Source organism: Vicia villosa, linkage group LG5, assembly GCF_029867415.1.
Source record: "Vicia villosa cultivar HV-30 ecotype Madison, WI linkage group LG5, Vvil1.0, whole genome shotgun sequence".
Classification (NCBI taxonomy): domain Eukaryota; kingdom Viridiplantae; phylum Streptophyta; class Magnoliopsida; order Fabales; family Fabaceae; genus Vicia; species Vicia villosa.
The window spans coordinates 129284183-129304013 of record NC_081184.1 but is presented as its reverse complement, the minus strand read 5'-3'; positions in this window follow the sequence as shown (position 1 = coordinate 129304013).

Below are 19831 nucleotides of genomic sequence, written 5' to 3'. Positions count from 1 at the left end.
ATCTAACAATGAATTACCTTAATACTCCATCCAAACAAAATAATTTAAAATAAATGGATTTCAATTGAATCATTTGAATTGCTTTGAATTTTAAATTCCTTTAAAATTTTCAATTACCCCATCGAAACACACTTTAAGTGTTAAACTGTGGGTGAAGGTTTAAGATTTCCCCCAATTTATTTGTTGTGTTTTATTCTCACTTGAAATGTATGTATTACTAGATAATAGTTTTGTCATTTAGAAACAAACATATATCACACATTTCAACTACAATTTTATTTCAACTATCTTATAGCGCATATTTAATAATATTATATTATTACATAAATATTTATTTAATATTTAATAAATTGTTTATTTAATATTTGAAATTTATTGCATGATACTGATTACATAATTATTAAAAAATTATTGATTGATTTATTAAATTATTTAAAAAATATTTATATAAAAATATTTTTTAAATATGGTTAATTATCATTTAATTTTGTAATAGATATTTTTCTAAATAAATATGACGAAATATATGTGTTATATATGCTCAAATATATGTTTAATATTTAATAAACTATTTAAAAATTATTGACGCAATAGATTTTTTTAAATATGATTAAATGTAGTTTAATTGTGAAATAGATGTTTAAATAATAAATATTATTTTAGAAACATTATGTAATAGATATTTTTTTAAATAAATATTGTTTAATTAATCATGTCATATATTTTAAATTTAATGAAATATAATTATTAAATATATTATTAATGTTTAAAATATATTTTTAGTATTTGAAATTTTTAAATCACAAAGGTTTATGTTTTCCAAAATAATATTTTTTATTAATATTATGTAATAAATATTTATATAACAAAATAAATATTATTAAATATAAAATAGTATAAAATATTTTATTAAAAAGAAATATTAATTTATTTTAAATAATAAATAAATATTAATTTGCTTCTAATAATACATAAGTAAATATGATTAAAATCATTTAGTTATGTAATAGATATTCTTAAATAAATATGATGAAATATATGTTTGAAATTTTTAGAAATAAAGAAGTATTTATTTATATTTTATTTCTAAATATTTATTTATGTATTATTAGGAACAAGTAAATATTTATTTTATGTGTTATTAAATAATAAAAAATTTCAAATATAATAAATTTTATTTTAAAATTAATAAATATAATTTTTTAAATATTATTAACTATGTAATATAAATTAATTAAAATAAAAGTGTAAAGTAAGAGGGAGAAAGAAGAATAATTAAAATAAAAGTTTCAGTTGAAATGTTTGAAATATACAAATAACATAATATATTCATTTTATAAGAAAGTTTAACATTTAAAAATGCATGATCCTGTGGTAAGGTCGCCTCAATTTGAGGCGGGGGAATCTGGGCCCAACTTCTCATAGGGTCATAGAGCGAATTCAATTTTTTTTATATGAATATTTCAAAAATGGACTATATATTAAACCTATTTTATATGATTTTTAAAAAGAAAAAAATTATTAAATTTTAATAAGTCAAAATATAAACATACACTATTTTTAATATAAAAAATGTTATAACGAGAGTTGAGTTCAACCAATCGTTAGTTGGTTCAATAATGAATAACATTGAACTTGATAGGAAAAAATACGTTTCGATCTCCCACAATTGTAATTGAAAGGAGGTTAAAACTGTAACACCCCTTTCTAATACCCCAAAGATTTAACATATAATCAGAGTAAATAAGTATGCATATAAGCAAAGGGCGTCACATCGACGTTTCCAAAAACTAAAAGCTTTCAAAAACCAATATCATTCATCATCAAATATACAATTACACCTGGTCATCAAGGTAACACCTTTCACTTGTCATAATTCATCAAGAATATGCATTCACAACGAAAATAATAAATACTCATGTATTTCATAAATGATCATGTCCCATACCATAATCATATCTCAATAATAATCCACAAGATAATATAACATCATATCCAAGATATTCGACACTAAGGCCTCTCAACAACAATAACAAATAACCAACTTACATGTTCACAAGATAGTATCATAATACATATCCAAAACAAAACATGAGTTCAATACTACTAATCCCAACCCAATGTTACATGACCAGAGCATTGACTCATTACCTAATCACACAACCAACTCGGACGCTCTTCGGCTAAACCTCGCACGAGCTACTAAGTGTCTGAACCTGCACGTTGTTAGAACAAGATTGAGAATCTATGTTCAGAATCTAGTTTTGATGATAACAAACATATATTTTGTGAGTAACAATTTTATTACTAATGATTTCATTTAGTGTGCAGATACTATGCTATAAGATTTATACAGGATTCATCAGAAAAAGAGTACAACGACTACATCAAAAACTGGCTCAGATATGACATCAAACATCTAGAAGATTGACGAAGCTAAACATCATTCATCAGATGTTCTGATCCAGAACACATCAACTGCCAAAGACAGCAAATCAAGAAGCAAACAAGCAATATGGAAAACAAGCTTATTTAAGAACACGCAACATCAGAAGATCATGTAAGAAGAAAGATCAGAAGTTCTTAAGCAAGAAGTTCTGAAGACACAAGGCAGCGAGATTCAAAACGCAAACAACAAAAGAGTCACGTGTGAACCAATGAAGAATCTACAACTTAGCATACATAACAATTAAATAAAATACAGGAGCTTAGAATCAAAGGAAGAGTCGTGAGAAACATCATCACGTGTAAAACGGTTACAACTTTTAAAAGGAACGACTCCCAAGGTTGAAAGAAGAAGCAAGCTACATGCAACACATTGAAAAAAGAAAAACCAGAATAGCACGCCAACTGACATCAAGATAAGGTTCTGCAAATAGCAACATTTGTCATTAAAGGATCATACGAGACAAAGCATTCAAAGCAATATTCAAACAAATCCCAACGGCTAAACTCCAACGGTAACATACCAAGCTATATAAATAGATCAAAACTTCAGACTTGAAGGTATGCGTTCAGGCATGCGTCCATGTATGCATTTGAGTATGCATCCAGAGTGAGCATCAGAGTATGTATCCAGGATACATCTACAGAGTGAAGATCAAGAAATATTTCAGAAGAAAATATGTAGTGAGAAACCGATCATAAAAATATGAAAGAAGAAATGTTGAAGACATGTATCAAAAGTTACACAAGAGGCAACTTACACGAAGTGTATGATGAATCAAATAATACGCATCACATGCCTACAAGAAGTATCTCAGAAGATGAAGAAGAAGAAAATATGCTGTTAAGCAGTATTCTCCATTGGAGTTATCAGAAGTTTACTAATACTTGATCAGTTCATACATTGCTCACATTGAATGACTTGAGAAACTGAATACACTAAGTCGTTGCTCGAGAAGAAATCAATACGAGAGTTGATGCTCTTAATCTGCTTTCAGAAGTGTTAGACGATAGGAATGGTCTAGAGGGGGGTGAATAGACCACCTTTTTCCGACTTAAGAAAATTTTAGCTTTTGAAACGTGACTTCCCTGAATCACTTAATCGTCTAAGAGCAATTATGTTATCGGGGACCGGGTACGTGCACTAAACCGAACGGATGAAAATGTCAAGTAATGAATTACGTTTTAACGAATATATCAATTGTTTCAATTGCACACTATATGGTATATTACTCACAATGAACGTTTTCACTAAAATTTGAACAAAAATTTGATTGAGTAATTTTATCGAACACTTGGTGATCGATATTTACCAAACCTTAGTTTTTGTTCAACAATGGAAATAAACGAAAACAAATGGAAACAAGATAAAGTAAAAGCGATAAGGCACACGATATTTGTTTAGGCAGTTCCTCTATCGTCCTCGCAGGAGTACGTCTGCCCCTAATTTCAAATGAAATTAGGAAAGTTTTATTTGATTGCAAAATGTTTAACAAGGATAGAAAGTACCAATCACCAACTACACACATGCAGTAAAATTGAATACAATTCGATCCTCCCCTTGATTCAAGTTGAATCAAGTCAATGTCAATGATCTTCACCGATCAAGACCCCGATCGTTCCTTTCTCAATCCTTCGGTTGTAGCAAATTTGTTGAGTGGATCTTTAATCCCTCAATCCCTTATGCACGGCTGAATTGATTACCAAAGCGAATCGATCGTCAAAAACCTTCGAACAAAATCTTTGATGAAGAAGGAAAAACCCTAAGGTTTTATACAAGAAACACCCTCAACAATCTTCACTCGAACAAGATGAATGTCTACCGTCGAATCTCGAACAAGACAAATATCTACCGTCGAACCTTATCAACACACGTTCCTTACTTCGATCGAAAAAGATGATTATGTGTGATTCTCGATCAATAAGCGAAAGGTTGAAGATGAGAAGAAGCTTGAGTATATTTTTCACGTTTCTTGTTAAATGCTTGAGAATGATCATTTGAGTATTTATACCACACACAATGCATAGGCTGATTTGAACACAGCAAAAAAACCAGTTTGAGTAGCGACAGGTCGACCTGCTCCCTGCATAGGTCGACCTATGGAGAGTATTTTACTTGAGGAGAGCTAAACATGACATTTGCGTCGACCTTAAGGGTCGGCGTGCGCATTCCCGTGAATTCCTCAAAATCTCATGCGTCGACCTATTCCTTCAATGCGTCGACGCATTTTGCTCTTGTACTTGAGTCACCCAAAATTTGATGCGTCGACCTGAAGAGTCAGCGTGCGCATACCCGAGATAACATCAAAGTTCCATGCGTCGACCTATGCAAGTAGTGCGTAGACGCATTTACCCCTTACATAGAATTTTTTCAGAAACAGCTTGCAGTAGGTCGACCTATGGTGTCTATGAGTCAACCTATTAGTGTCTTGTAGCCAAAAATGCTTGTCTTGGTTGCCTTTGCATGGTTTCTATGATTCCACTTAAGTTGTAGTTGATTCACAATGTTTTGACATCATGAAAACTACACCATTGCCCTCACATACTCCCCCTTTTTGATGATGGCAAAAAATTGTGAATCTTTGTCGAGGCGTTGCTTAACCGAAGTGCTTGCTCCCCCTTTCTGTATGCTCCCCCTATCTTTGTGCATGTGTTTTCCATGGCTTGCTGATTCACTCAGTTTTCTCCCCCTTTGACAACATCAAAAAGAGACAGGCGATATTATACATACATTGCGGAATAACATAATTCAATTTTGATCATTACTAAGCCCCTTTTTGCAATCATAATCATAAAGCAATCATTCACATAAGACATCGCTTAATGATAAAATGAATAATAGTGCAAAACATAAATAGCTAAACGCGTAATGAGCACTTAGCTCAATACAAATCCATACACGAACACAAAGCACGGTAGAATTTAGTTCAGCGCAACATAAAATAAGATCACAAAAGCAATAAAATTGTTCATGAAATTTTGGAAATGGTGTATGCATGAAAAAAAACAAAAGAGAGCACTAGGCTTCAGCATCATCATCTCCTTCTTGAGCCGGTGGTGGTGGTTGAGCTGTATGAACTGGAGGAAATGGGTAGTGTTGCATGAAGGCGTTTGTGAAGGAAGAGAGTTGGTTGCTCTGAGCATCCATCATACCATAGGGCGTGTTTTACTGTTGCTCTTGAAGTGTGGAGTAAGCTGTAAATTGAGCACCTTGCTCAGTGACACGAGTGGTCAAAGTAGTGAGACGCACATTCATCAGATTCTGATTCTCAATTTGTTGGAGACGCATAGCCTCCATCAAATTTGCAATATTGGAGCCGGCATTTTCAGTACCCACGTCTTCATCTTCATCCTCACCTTCATTGTCTTCCCCTTCATCGATATTCATTTCATCCTCATCTTCTCGGTTGAGGTCTAGATTGTTGCCTCGTAGAACAGCTCCATAGGCACCCGTGGCTCGATTGTAGAAGAAACCCATCATGTTCAGTGTCTTCTTGGTGAATTCTTGGTCAATTGAGATGGACTTCTTGGGAAGCCGCTGAGATGGAATATTGACTTTATTAAGCACCCATTGGATGAAGGAGGCATATCCAATAGCAATGCCTCTACCTGACTCCTTCAACTCAAACATACGCTTTGCTATAAAATGAGGCCAATTTACCGGAATTCTGCTCTTGATCAACCAAATACACTTCTTGTTGGTCAACACGTGAGTATCCACCCTGCTTAGGTCGGATGATTCGTGCCACAATCCATTGTAGAATTCTATCAACTATGTTTAGGAGACCTGTAGTAGCGGACCGAGGGAACAAATTGCTTTGAACGATATGGTCAGCATGAGGGCGCCTCAACATGTTGTTCAATGCAACATTATAGTCAAATTGAGTTAACACGTTGGTATCAGTTACCGTGACAGCATTCTCACGGAGTGGAAATAGACCTACATGCCTCCAAGTGCTGTCGGTGATGGCGTATGTGGTTGTACCCATTTGAAAATTGAAGGAGCTCCCTTGGAAGTGCCCTTCCATACCATTATAGAAAACCCTTACCAAATCCTCATTGTAATCATGGTTTAATTCAAGAAAGGTACCCAAATTTTGAACTTCAAGTAGTTCTATTACCTGTTGAAGATGCAGTCTTCGCAAAGTTCCTGTGAATAACATGAATTGTTTGATGACCTTTCTGTTTCTGAAATGGGCTGAGTAGGATTCAACAAGGGCATTGGGAATGAGAGATAGAGCATCTTCTAATTCAGGTTGTGGTTGAGAAGAGGAGTCCTCTCTGCTTGCTCTCTTTCTCAATGATTTGTGGGAAGCCATGGATGAATGAGATGGAGGAAGTGAGTGGTCTTAGGGTTTTTGGTGAGAGCAGGTCGGCGCAAGTAAGAGAGAAAAGTGAATTTGCCTTGTGTCCCCTTTTTAAATATAACCTAATTTTGAAATTCTGCGAACGATGTGTCGACCTATGCAGGTGATGCGTCGACGCAATAGCTTCAGATTTTTGAAAAATTCTTTTGAGTAGGTCGACTCACAAAAAGAGTAGGTCGACCTAAGCTTTGCAAATTTCAAAATTTGGTTAGATGCAATGAATGTATGTATGTCACAATCAAGTTATGCAAAAAAATATTTAATGAACAAATTTCAACTGTACCATAGTGAAGTGTTTGCATGAAGTGAATCTAAGGTTGAAACGATATTACCTTTACACATGGGAGATGAGAAACAAGCCCTCACATATCTTTCAATGAACACTTAAAAATTGTGAGAGCATAGATAATAATAATAAATAAAGCATATGCAACTACTCATAGTTGCAACCTATTCGATATATCAAGGACGCCAAGTTCCCTACGGATGTGAAAGAAGGGCTCGGTAGCTAGTGATTTTGTAAAGATGTCGGCAAGTTGATTTTTGCTATCAACATGCTCAAACACTACATCACCCTTCTCAACATGATCCCTAAGGAAATGGTGTCGAATTTCTATGTGTTTAGTGCGAGAGTGTAAGACCGGATTTTTGGTTAAATTTATAGCACTTGTGTTATCACAAAGGATAGGAATATGATCAAGCTTGACATTGAAGTCAAGTAATTGTTGCTTGAGCCATAGTATTTGAGCACAACAATTACCAGCTGCCACATATTCCGCCTCGGCGGTTGACAAAGCAACGGACACTTGTTTCTTGCTATGCCAACTAACCAAGGAATTTGAAAAGAAGTGACATGTTCCACTAGTGCTTTTCCTATCCAATTTGCACCCGACAAAGTCAGAATCGGAATATCCAACCAAAGAGCAATCACTACCTTTGGAGAACCATAAGCCATGCTTAGTTGTACCTACAAGATACCTAAGTATGCGCTTAACGACTTTTAAGTGAGACTCCTTAGGACATGATTGATATCTTGCACACATGCACACACTAAACATAATATCGGGATGGGAAGCGGTAAGATAAAGTAGGGAACCAATCATACCTCTATACCTTTTTACATCAACCGGCTTACCATGTTCATCCCGATCAAGATTTACCGCGGTAGGCATAGGAGTGTCAATGGCCTTGGACTTTGTAACACCCCTCTAATAACCCGCGGCAAATAACTATATTTTTAAAATCAGAGTAACACGTAGAGAGGCATCACAATTCATAATTAATGAAAACACACGTCAGTATAAGTCATGCATTACTGAAAACACCTGAAAATCATAACTCATTAATCAAATTCATGTTCTACGCAGCGGAAATACTTCATCAAGTCAACATTATGTCGCTAATGTATCAGACTTCAACCAAAACAATTTAAAATACAGAGTTACAATTAAAACTCCAAACAAACGTTCCCAGTGTTACAACTACCAGAGCATGACACCTGACGCTAACTAAACACTGACTCATGAGCTAATCCTCACCGAGTCGAACAGCCGCTATCCTCAATCTGAAAATGACAACATGTAAGGGTGAGTCTCATCATAATTAACAAATGTTATAAGGTTATAAAGCAATAACACGTCATAGTTGCATCATTCACCCAATTGTTTCATAAACAGCTATTCAAAACAAGTTAACCAACAATCAAACACATCATTCAACATTTACAACACTGGAATACATCCAATCATGTTATAAATTATGCACATGAATAAACTGACACTATGCATGTGGTACCAATCATCATCAAATGGGGATAACCCATGACCGATCCAACATCGTCCAAGATACGGCCCTGCCAGCACAGATTCCACACGATGGGAATCATGCCCTTCACTGATCCAACACACCCTTATGGATACAGTATCATCAATGAACATGAATGAATGCAACATATATAACATACTTCTACTATCATCATCATCAATCATCCACATCATCATCATCATTCAAGTATGTTCATATATATTAACATCATTCAATTACAATTCCATAATCATCATACACAAAACATACACGTATTTTCATCAATCATCATACTCAACAAGAATAGCATACATGTATTTTCATCATTCTAAAAACCAATCAATCATCATCACATAGATTATCCTACAAGGTTCGTTTAGCTCAAAACGGCGCATCAAACGGACCAACGGTTAAAAAGTTATGCATCTTTGAACCTTTAAAAATATCTCAAAACACCAACAGCACGCGGCGCCATCACCCGTTCGCGGCGCGCACTGAGCGTCCCAGAATTCATTGGCTCTCTGCCAAGCTGTTCGCGGCGCAAACATCCACACGCGGCGCGAAACGAGAAAAAGTTACGCCTTCGCGGCGCGAACACAGGTACGCGGCGCGACCTGAGCGTATCACAACTTCCTGGCATTCTGCCCACCTGTTCGCGGCGCCACCCTACGCACGCGGCGCGAACCGGTAATTTCAGAAACCCCAACCTGCAGAAAACAGCATTCTATGCATTCCAAACACACCCAATACATACCAGTGCGAACATAGATACATAGATTGCCCAAAACAACACAAATTACGTCTCACAATGCATCAATTACGCATCAATTGAGACTATAACAACACAGACATCATAGATTCACACATAGAGATCAAAACATCATACAATTTGACTCAATCCCTAAACCTATCATATGACTCAATCGACCCGAATTCCACATCTATTCAGTATTATCAACCCTAACCCGATAATAGATGATAATCAGATAAGTCCCCCCTTACCTTAGACAATTTCTTGATTCTTGGTCTCTCCCTCTACCGTTCTCCTTCACGTTCCTCGTTCCTCAGACTTCTGTTCTTTCACGTTCTTTCTTTCTTCCCAATTCCAATTATTTTATGAAAAATAACAATAATAATATTAGTAAAGGGCCTTCTTATCTCACACCCCCCCTTCTACTATTTCTCACATGGCCCAAATGCCATAAACCATTATTTATTTATTATTTTTCACAAAATCCTTAATAATTCTAATTATTAATTCAATATTCTTGATTAAATTAATATTAAAATTATACGGGCGTTACAACTCTCCCCCACTAAAAGAGTTTTCGTCCTCGAAAACATACCTCAGGTAAAGAGTTCCGGATAGGAATCTTTCATCTGGCTTTCTAGCTCCCAGGTAACATTTCCTTCGGCTGGTCCTCCCCAAGCTACCCTGACTAAAGCTATTTCCTTGCCACGCAATTGTTTCAGTCTTCTATCTTCAATCCTCACAGGCAATGTTTCAACCGTTAAGTTGTCTTTTACCTGTACATCATCTACTTGGATCACATGGGACGGATCTGAAATGTATTTCCTCAACTGAGACACATGGAACACATCGTGCAAGTTTGCAAGCCTCGACGGCAAAGCGATACGATATGCCAATTCTCCCACCTTTTCAGAAATTTGGAACGGTCCAATAAAACGCGGAGTCAACTTCCTTGACTTCAATGCCCGACCAATTCCTGTCATAGGAGTAACTCTCATAAACACATGATCTCCCTCTTGGAACTCAAGTGTCTTCCTTCTTTTATCGTAGTAACTTTTCTGACGACTCTGAGAAGCCCTCATCTTCTCCTGAATCATCTTAATCTTCTCCGCGGTCTCTTGTACAATTTCCGGACCCATCACAGCACTCTCACCAGCTTCGTACCAACACAACGGAGTTCTACACCTCCTACCATACTGTGGACCGTCCTTTCGGGCCATACCCCTCCGTGGGTGGGATACGTGAACTGACTCTTTTTTGTCGATCGGACGCTTTCGCGTCACTTTTGAAAAAGTTTACAGAGTCGCCACCGACCTTTTATTTTATCCAATGAAGGAAAGGTTTATAAAAGAAACAGAAAAAAGACCTTTGAGAGATTCTGGGTAAGGGGGTAGGTTATACAAAGGGAAGGTGTTAGCACCCTTTGTATCCATGGTTATCCATGGGCTCTTTAGTTTGCTTAGCTCATTTGCTTTACTTTTCAATTGATTCGGAATGCTTTACCTGTGTTTTTGAAATACCTTTGCAAATAGAATTTGTAATGATCCTTGTGCGGATATATACAAATGCTTGTTTATCTTTCGAAAGATGTTTTGAAAAGATCGTTAATTTTGTAATGATCCGTGTTTGGATGTATACAAAATATTGTCTTTTGGAAAATTCGTTTTAAAAAAACAACAGTGTATGAGAATTTTGTTTGTTTTGATTTTGAGCAAGCAAACTAGGAGGTCTACCCTGAGTTAGGAGGTCTTTATCCTTGTTCCCTTTAAAAATCTATCCATTCGTCGGATATAAACAAAAGGTTCGATTTTGTACTCGAAACAGTAGAAATGTAACTTTGATTTTGAAAAGAGTGAAAAGGGGTTACCCTAGGAGGTGCAAATGTGATTATGATTGAATTCAGATATTTATCTTTGAAGTTAGTGATCTGACGGTTCAGTTTTATCTTTGACATACACGCAGTTTATATGGGTGCTGGAAATTAAAATGCGGAAATGTAAAGTGCAGAAAGTAAATCTACGCTATTACATCGATTGTGCGGGAAATGTAAACTAGCCTATTTACATGAATTTGACATCCTATACATTTACCTAGGAATTTTAAATTGCAAGAAATAAAAGGCATATTTTTGTATTTTTGTGATTTATTTTAAATATAATTAATGCATTATTAATTAATTTAAAATAAAGAAAAGATGGAAATATGATTAAACCTAGCAAATAAGTTTAAAAATATGTACAAAATGTTTGTTAATTGATTTTAGAACAAAACTAATTTTTTGGAATTTTTGAAATTGTTTTTGGATTTTTTTTAAGTTAATTAAAACATAATTATGCAAATAATTACACAAATAATTAAAACTTGATGATAAAATTATCCTAAATATGTACAAAATTAGTTTATGATATATAAACAATATTTAACACAAAGAACAATTTTTTTTATGATTTTTTGACTAATTAAAATAATTAACAAGCAAATATATAAATACATACTAATTAATTATGAAAAATATTGAAATTTTGAAGAAAAATAAAATATTTTTATTTCAGAAAATAATATATATTTTTAGAAGTCTAAAATATTTTTTGTGGAATTTTTTGGAATTTAAAACTATTTTTAATTATTTTTGCAATAAAAATAAAATAAAATAGAAAATATAAAAAGGATACTTATCAAGTGTGGAATTTGATGAAGGTGCATGGTGTAGCTGCGTGTGTGAGGCGTTGGATTGGAGATTGAATTGATCCAAGGGTTCAGATCTGAGGTCACATGAAGCACATGATTAAAGCAAGGCATGGGATTAGTGGGAGACCAAAGTCAGACTGGTCCCCACCCTCGCCTGCATGGACCAATGGAAACAGAGGAGAGAAGGTTGAAAAGTTGACTGACGAACCACGCTCGGACGCGTGGTCGTCTTCAACCTCCGTCCCATGCACTTTTTCAGACAGATAGCGGGGGTTTTTAACCCCCTCTATTTCACGATACAAAAACGTTATTTTCGGTAGCTTCCCAAACCTGCAAGAACACACGTTAGCAACATATGAAAACAACCCAGATCCACTAAACATGATGCCCTGAATCCAAATATGTCATTAGTTTCGTGGTTTGATGCTCATAGCTATAGGTTCGAAGATGTTAAAGTATGAACACTCATGAGCTCGTTTTAATGGTGGAGCGTGGTTCTCACGTTGGAACGCTCATGCTATGGTCCAGATCACACATATAGGTCCCCATAAGGATATTAGAGTGGTTAGTTTGCATTGAAATTAGTTGTACATATGAAAACGAAAGTTAGGGCATATATACATGAAGAACACTTATATGCACTACACGACTCTCATAGGCCTATATTTAGAGTTCAATCTTACTCTATTATGTTTGAGAAGATGATTAGAATGCTTGGTTTGTATTAATATTGATTGGAGAATTGAATTTGAATTTTACAAAGTTTTGAGATTTTTGGAGAATTTTTGTGATGAAGAAGGCTATGCTCTTGTTACAAATCGTGTCCTCTTTTTGCTGAAGTATGATGCTTCTTTTATAGCCCAAAGTTGCTTGGAACTCAAGCTAAGAAGCTTTGTTGTCTTTGTTGAAAGTTTGATTTTTAAAATATTAAAAATCTTTGAATTGTTGACCAAGCTTGACTCCATTCAATGCTCTTGTCTTGCTCTTCAATTCTTGCAGAAAAAATGAAGATTCCTTGAAGTGAGTCATACTTGGAGGCCAAGCAACCATTATCCATGCATTTTCCTTTTAATTTTAATCTTAAAGTAAGATAAAATTATGCAAAAAATGGCCAATAAAGATGTGGGCTTTGTCTTGGTCGTGGGAGGCCCATAGTAACATGGCAAAGATGTTTGGACCATAAAAACTTGGCATCTTTTGGAAAAAAAACATTTTTGAGCAATGTTGATTTCGTGCATTTTCCCAAAATTTAGCCAACTTCAACAAGGTGTAAATCCTTCAATTTTTGTCATATGAAGGAGATCTTGCACTTTTTGGAAACCTCAAAGAGTCCTCTAACCAATGTCTTTGGTCTCATGTCAAAATGATTTTTGGTTCTCCTTGTGTGTCCATTTGAAAAAAGTGTCTTTTTGTTGACTTTGAAAATGACCTGTAATGTCTTTGGCCATATTTTTCAAATGGTGAATGCTATGACCATGGGATCAATTGCATTTGAAAGATAATTGAATTTCCTTCAAAATGAGCTTTGGTTGACATTTTTTGGATGAAGGATGAGAGAGTTATGATCAGTCAAAGTTGAGTTGACTTTTCAGGCAAAAACCCTAATTTTGAATCTTAGGGTTTTGTTGATTTTTGATCTTTCCTTGATGAATTGTGATCATCCAATGATCAAATGTTGAATCCTTTGACAAAATATGGACTTTGACAAAAAATTTCATTTTTGACTGTCAGTTGACTTTTTTGGTCAAACGGGTCGTCTGTTGACTGTTTGAGCTGCTGACGGTGCGTCTGAGTGAATTGAAGTTTGAAAATTTGTATGATGGTACTTTGAGATGTATGGATGTATATGAAATCCATTTGAGCTCTCAAAACTTGTTGCTCCTGTTAAAACAAGAAAAACCCTGATTAGGGACTGTCTGTATAGGAGGCAGTTAAGCGTACCTGATTTTTGTGCAGTGTTGAGTTTCTGCTAATCATGTGATATTCAGAAGACTTCTAACACAAAAATCTTGGAAATTTGAATTGTGAATGATTGATTTGATTGATTGTACAAATCACTGTGAATTGTACTGTCAGCAGTTTGGCTGTCAACTGACTGTCCAGGTATTGATGCAGCAGTTAGAGTGAAAAATCAACAGTCAAAGTTAATTTTCTTTTTTTGTTGTTTTTGTTTTATGTTTGAAAAATTAAAGTTATTTACATGACTTGTTAAAAACACAGACATAATAAATAACTAATATATACTGTTACCAGTACAGTCTGAGTTTCCTGATTCTGCGCCTGCAAAAAGATTTAACTCTGTACCAATTGTGTCAGTACTATTTATCTGTAAATAAATAAATAGCATGTGTGAAGTAATAAAGAACAGTATTTGGCGTTTGCGTAAGAATAAATTCCACTGTAAGCCAAGTTACTGTGTAAGAAAAATTCTGAAAACCAAGTTCTTCATATGTCAGGATATTTTGAAAAAATCCATGTTTATATGAGACTCTTAATTTTCATATTGAAACTTTCCTGAAAAAAGAAGTGGGCAAATTTTGGGGTATAACAGTTGCCCCTATTCAATCTTCTTAAACCTGAAGAGATTGTCTGAAATCTGAGGGTAGAAGATGATTGAATAAATAGATGCCCTGAAAATTTGCACTTACCTTGATCAGCAGAGATGTTGGAAGTTGCATTTGAATGTTGTCTGTGAAATGTTGTTGGCAGATTGAAACATTACCTGAGATGGGCTTTCGGATGCCACCTGGACAATGTGTTGATGGTTTGTTCATCAGAATGAATCTGTTGATTATATCTTGATGAAGGATTTGAAAGTTGATCATTGTGGAACCGTTTGAGGTATCACTTTAGATCTGCAATGTTAGATCGTTCTGGAACCGTCTGAGGTTTCGCCTTAGATCTGAAATGCTAGATCGTTCTGGAACCGTCTGAGGTTTCGCCTTAGATCTGAAATGCTAGATCGTTCTGGAACCGTCTGAGGTTTCGCCTTAGACTAGCAATGTTAGATGATAAATGAGTTGAGAATGAGAGTTCTTCAGAGTGAATCTTTGGTTTGATTGTATCTGAAAGGACTGCTTGTCTGAATAAGTTTCAGGATGAACACTGCATGTGAGTGAGAACATCTTTGCTGAAGACATCTGTCTACCTGAAAAATCAAGTTAATAATATGCGATGTCTATGATGCATGTATGATATGAGATCCTCGAGCTAGAGGAGAAATATGCAAGTTATGTTGTGTATGAATATGCGTATGATGCATGATTGTGAATGTGAATATGAGTGTGAATGTGATGCATGGTTTATGCAGCTTAGAGCGTGTCAAGCTCCTGATTGGGAAAATAAATCCCAGCTTAGTCGTCAAGAAATGAAGGCATTGTGATTGGGAAAATAAATCCCTGCTAGCCATTTGGAAGTGAAGGCATCGTGGTTGTTGATGATCTTCTGTCTCGCTTGAGTACCCTGGGTTGGGGAAATTCTTTGAGAACCAGGATGTTCTATTGAAGGATCTTTGATTACTGCTCGGGGATGAACAGTAGTTTTGAGAGTTCGGACTGTGACGCCCTTTGGAGTGGGAATGAGGAAGATGCATAATCCTCCGATGCACTATCTGACCAAGTTTGGGTGCGGAGATCACACCTTCTGAAGACAGTAATCTGGAACAACCCCGCTGGGGAATAAGACTTCTTTCGAAAGAAAAATCTTTTTGAGGGATTTGTTGAGGAATGTGTCTCCATTGGGGAAACTTCCTTCTGATGCTGGTTTAGGATAATGTCCAAATAATTGGGACATGTCCGGAATGCTATTCCTGTTTTTCCTGGTAAACATCAATCATATTCAAATGCATATGTTCATTCAAAATATCATTGGGATGCTCGCGTATTCAAAACAGAAAAAATGAAAATGTTAGTTATAAGCTGCATTGATTTTTGAAAAGGTGCCGTGATAGGCGGATTAGTATAGGGAGACAACAATCCTAGAAGTAGGAAATTGTCAGAAGGTTTTGAAAAGTATTTATGAAAAGAAATAGCTATGTGAGAACGATCCAGTCAAGTTTCAATTCTGCTATTGCCAATCTGTCTTCGAGCATCTCATCCCTCACTTGTTGGAAGAAAGTGATTGGACTGATCGGTGTCTTTGAGGTGTTGAACCTTGTCGGTGAGTAGGCAGCTGAGCGGGACATAGTTGTATGCTTTATTCCCTAATTTTTGCCTAGGCTGCCCTTTCAGGTTTTCAGCCTACCGGGATTGTATTTGTTTTGTCTCTAATTTTTGCCTGGATCGCCCTTTCGGGTTTTCAATCCACCGAGACGCTCATTTTTGCCTAAGTTGCCCTTTCAGGTTTTCAACTTAGCGAGCTGTATTTTTTTTTTTTAAGCAAAGTACTTTTTGACTATGTCCGCATTCACAGGGTGTGGGAAATCCTCGCCATCCATGGTGGTAAGCAACATGGCACCGCCGGAGAATATTTTCTTGATTATGAATGGTCCCTCGTAGGTGGGGGTCCATTTGCCTCTGGGATCACCTTGTGGTAAGATGATGCGTTTGATAACCAAGCCACCAGTTTGGTATGCTTGACTTTTGACTTTCTTGTTGAATGCTTTGATCATGCGCTTTTGGTATAGCTGGCCATGACAGATAGCTGCAAGTCTTTTCTCATCAATCAAGTGTATTTGGTCGAATCGAGTTTGAATCCAATCGTCTTCGTCTAGATCGGCTTCTTTCATGATCCTTAAGGAAGGAATCTGGATTTCGATTGGGAGAACTGCTTCCATACCGTAGACTAACGAGAATGGAGTTGCCCCTGTTGAAGTACGCGCAGATGTGCGATAACCATGAAGAGCAAAAGGTAACATCTCATGCCAGTCTTTGTAGGTTACTGTCATCTTTTGTATGATTTTCTTGATGTTTTTGTTGGCGGCTTCGACAGCGCCGTTCATCTTTGGTCGATATGGAGAAGAATTATGATGTTTGATCTGGAACTGCGTGCAGAGTTCAGTAATCATTTTGTTGTTTAGATTCGTGCCATTGTCAGTGATGATCCTTTCGGGGATGCCGTACCGACAAATGAGATTGTGCTTGATAAACCTGGCTACCACATTCTTGGTGACAGAAGCATATGAAGCTGCCTCTACCCACTTTGTGAAGTAGTCAATAGCGACCAGGATAAAGCGATGTCCGTTGGAAGCAGTAGGTTTGATTTCTCCAATCATATCAATACCCCACATTGCGAAAGGCCAAGGAGCCGTCAGAACGTTTAATGGAACTGGAGGTACATGCACTTTGTCGGCATATATCTGGCATTTGTGACAAGATTTGGAATGATGATGGCAATCTGTCTCCATGGTAGACCAGTAGTAACCTGCTCTCAAGATCTTTTTAGCCATTGTATGTCCGTTGGAATGAGTACCGAAGGTACCATTGTGTATGTCTTCCATGATTTGTTCTGCTTCCTTCTTGTTTACGCAACGAAGTAAAGTCGAGTCATGGTTGCGCTTGTACAAAGTTCCATTGCTTAGGAAGAATTTGGAGGCAAATCTCCTTAGAAACTTTCTGTCGTTAATAGATGCTCCTTCAGGGTACTCCTGGGTTTCGAGATACCTTTGTATTTCATGGAACCATGATTTGTCTTCCATTTGTTTGGTATCGATCTCATTGCAATAGGCTGGTTCGTCTTGCCTGTAAATGGTGATCATAGGAGCTTCGTCGTCCCAATTGACTTTGAACATGGATGACATGGTAGCTAAGGCATCAGCTAGTTGATTTTCTTCGCGTGGGATGTGTTCGAAAGTGATCTCCTCGAAGTAAGGAATCAAACTCAACACATGTTCTTTGTATGGAATTAGATTTGGGTGCTTTGTGTCCCATTCCCCTTTGACTTGGTAGATTACCAAGGCCGAGTCTCCGTAGACTTCAAGGAATTTGATTTTTAGATCAATTGCAGCTTTGAGACCCAGAATGCATGCTTCGTATTCGGCTATATTGTTGGTGCAATTGAAACACAATCTGGCGGTGAAGGGTGTATGACCTCCTGTGGGGGAAATGATCACAGCTCCGATGCCATTGCCGAGCGCATTAGAAGCTCCGTCAAAAACCATAGTCCATCGGGATCCTGGTTGTTTGTAGTCATTGACTAGCATAATGTCTTCGTCTGGGAAGTCAAAGTTCAATGCCTGATAATCATCTACTGCTTGATGAGCTAAATGATCAGCTACCACACTTCCTTTGATTGCTTTTTGCGAAGTGTATTGAATGTCATATTCTGTTAGGATCATTTGCCATCTTGCAATCCTTCCAGAGAGAGCAGGTTTTTCGAACACGTATTTGATTGGATCCATCTTGGAGATCAGGAAAGTGGTGTGATTTAGCATATACTGTCTTAGTCGGCGAGCCGCCCATGCTAAGGCACAGCAAGTTTTTTCGAGTAGTGAGTATCTTGTTTCACAATCGGTAAACTTTTTGCTAAGATAGTAGATTGCGTGCTCCTTTCGACCGGAATCGTCATGTTGTCCGAGTACACACCCCATTGAATCTTCTAACACAGTTAGGTACATTATCAGAGGTCTGCCTTCCACAGGAGGTAACAAGATTGGCGGTTTTTGAAGGTATTCTTTGATTTTATCAAAGGCTAACTGGCATTTGTCATTCCATCTTTCCACTTGATCTTTCTTCAGTAATTTGAAGATTGGCACACAAGTAGGAGTCATATGGGCAATGAATCTGGCTATGTAGTTTAGACGTCCCAAGAATCCTCTGACTTGTTTCTCGGTACGGGGTATAGGCATTTCTTGAATGGCTTTGACCTTGGCAGGATCAACCTCAATACCTTTACTGCTGACGATGAAACCTAAGAGTTTACCGGATCTTACTCCAAAGGTACACTTGTTCGGGTTCAGTCGCAATCTGTATTTCTTGAGTCTGTCAAACAGCTTGTGTAAATGACTCAAATGTTCTTCTTCGGTGTTGGATTTTGCGATCATGTCATCGACATACACCTCTATTTCCTGATGAATCATATCATGAAATAGTGTTACCATTGCTCGTTGGTAGGTAGCTCCAGCATTTTTTAGACCAAAGGGCATTACTTTGTAACAAAAGGTTCCCCAGGGAGTTGTGAAGGTTGTTTTTTCCATGTCTTCGGGTGCCATCTTGATTTGATTGTACCCTGAGAATCCGTCCATAAAGGAGAATACCTTGCATTGTGCGGTATTGTCAACTAGTACATCGATGTGCGGTAAAGGGAAATCATCTTTAGGGCTTGCCCGGTTCAGATCTCTGTAGTCTACACACATTCTGACTTTCCCGTCTTTTTTGGGTACAGGCACGATGTTAGCTATCCAAGGAGGATAACTTACAACTTTTAGGAATCCGGCATTGAATTGTTTTTCAACCTCGTCTTTGATCTTTTTTGACATATCAGGCTTACTCCTTCGCAGTCTCTGTTTGACCGGAGTGCTTCCTTCTTTGATTGGCAGGCGATGAACTACAATGTCCGTGTCAAGGCCAGGCATATCTTGATAAGACCAGGCGAATATCTCGGCGTAGTCTTGCAACAATTGAATCAGTCTTTGCTTGACACTGTTTTCTAAGTCAGCCCCAATTCTGACCTCTTTCTTTTCTTCGTCACTGCCCAAGTTGATGACCTCAATCGGCTCCTCATGAGGCTGTATGGCTTTTTCTTCTTGTTCTAGAAGTCTTGCAATTTCTCTTGGCACTTCACAATCTTCCTCACTTTCGTCCTCAGTTTGGTAGATCGGATTTTCAAAGTCATGACGGGC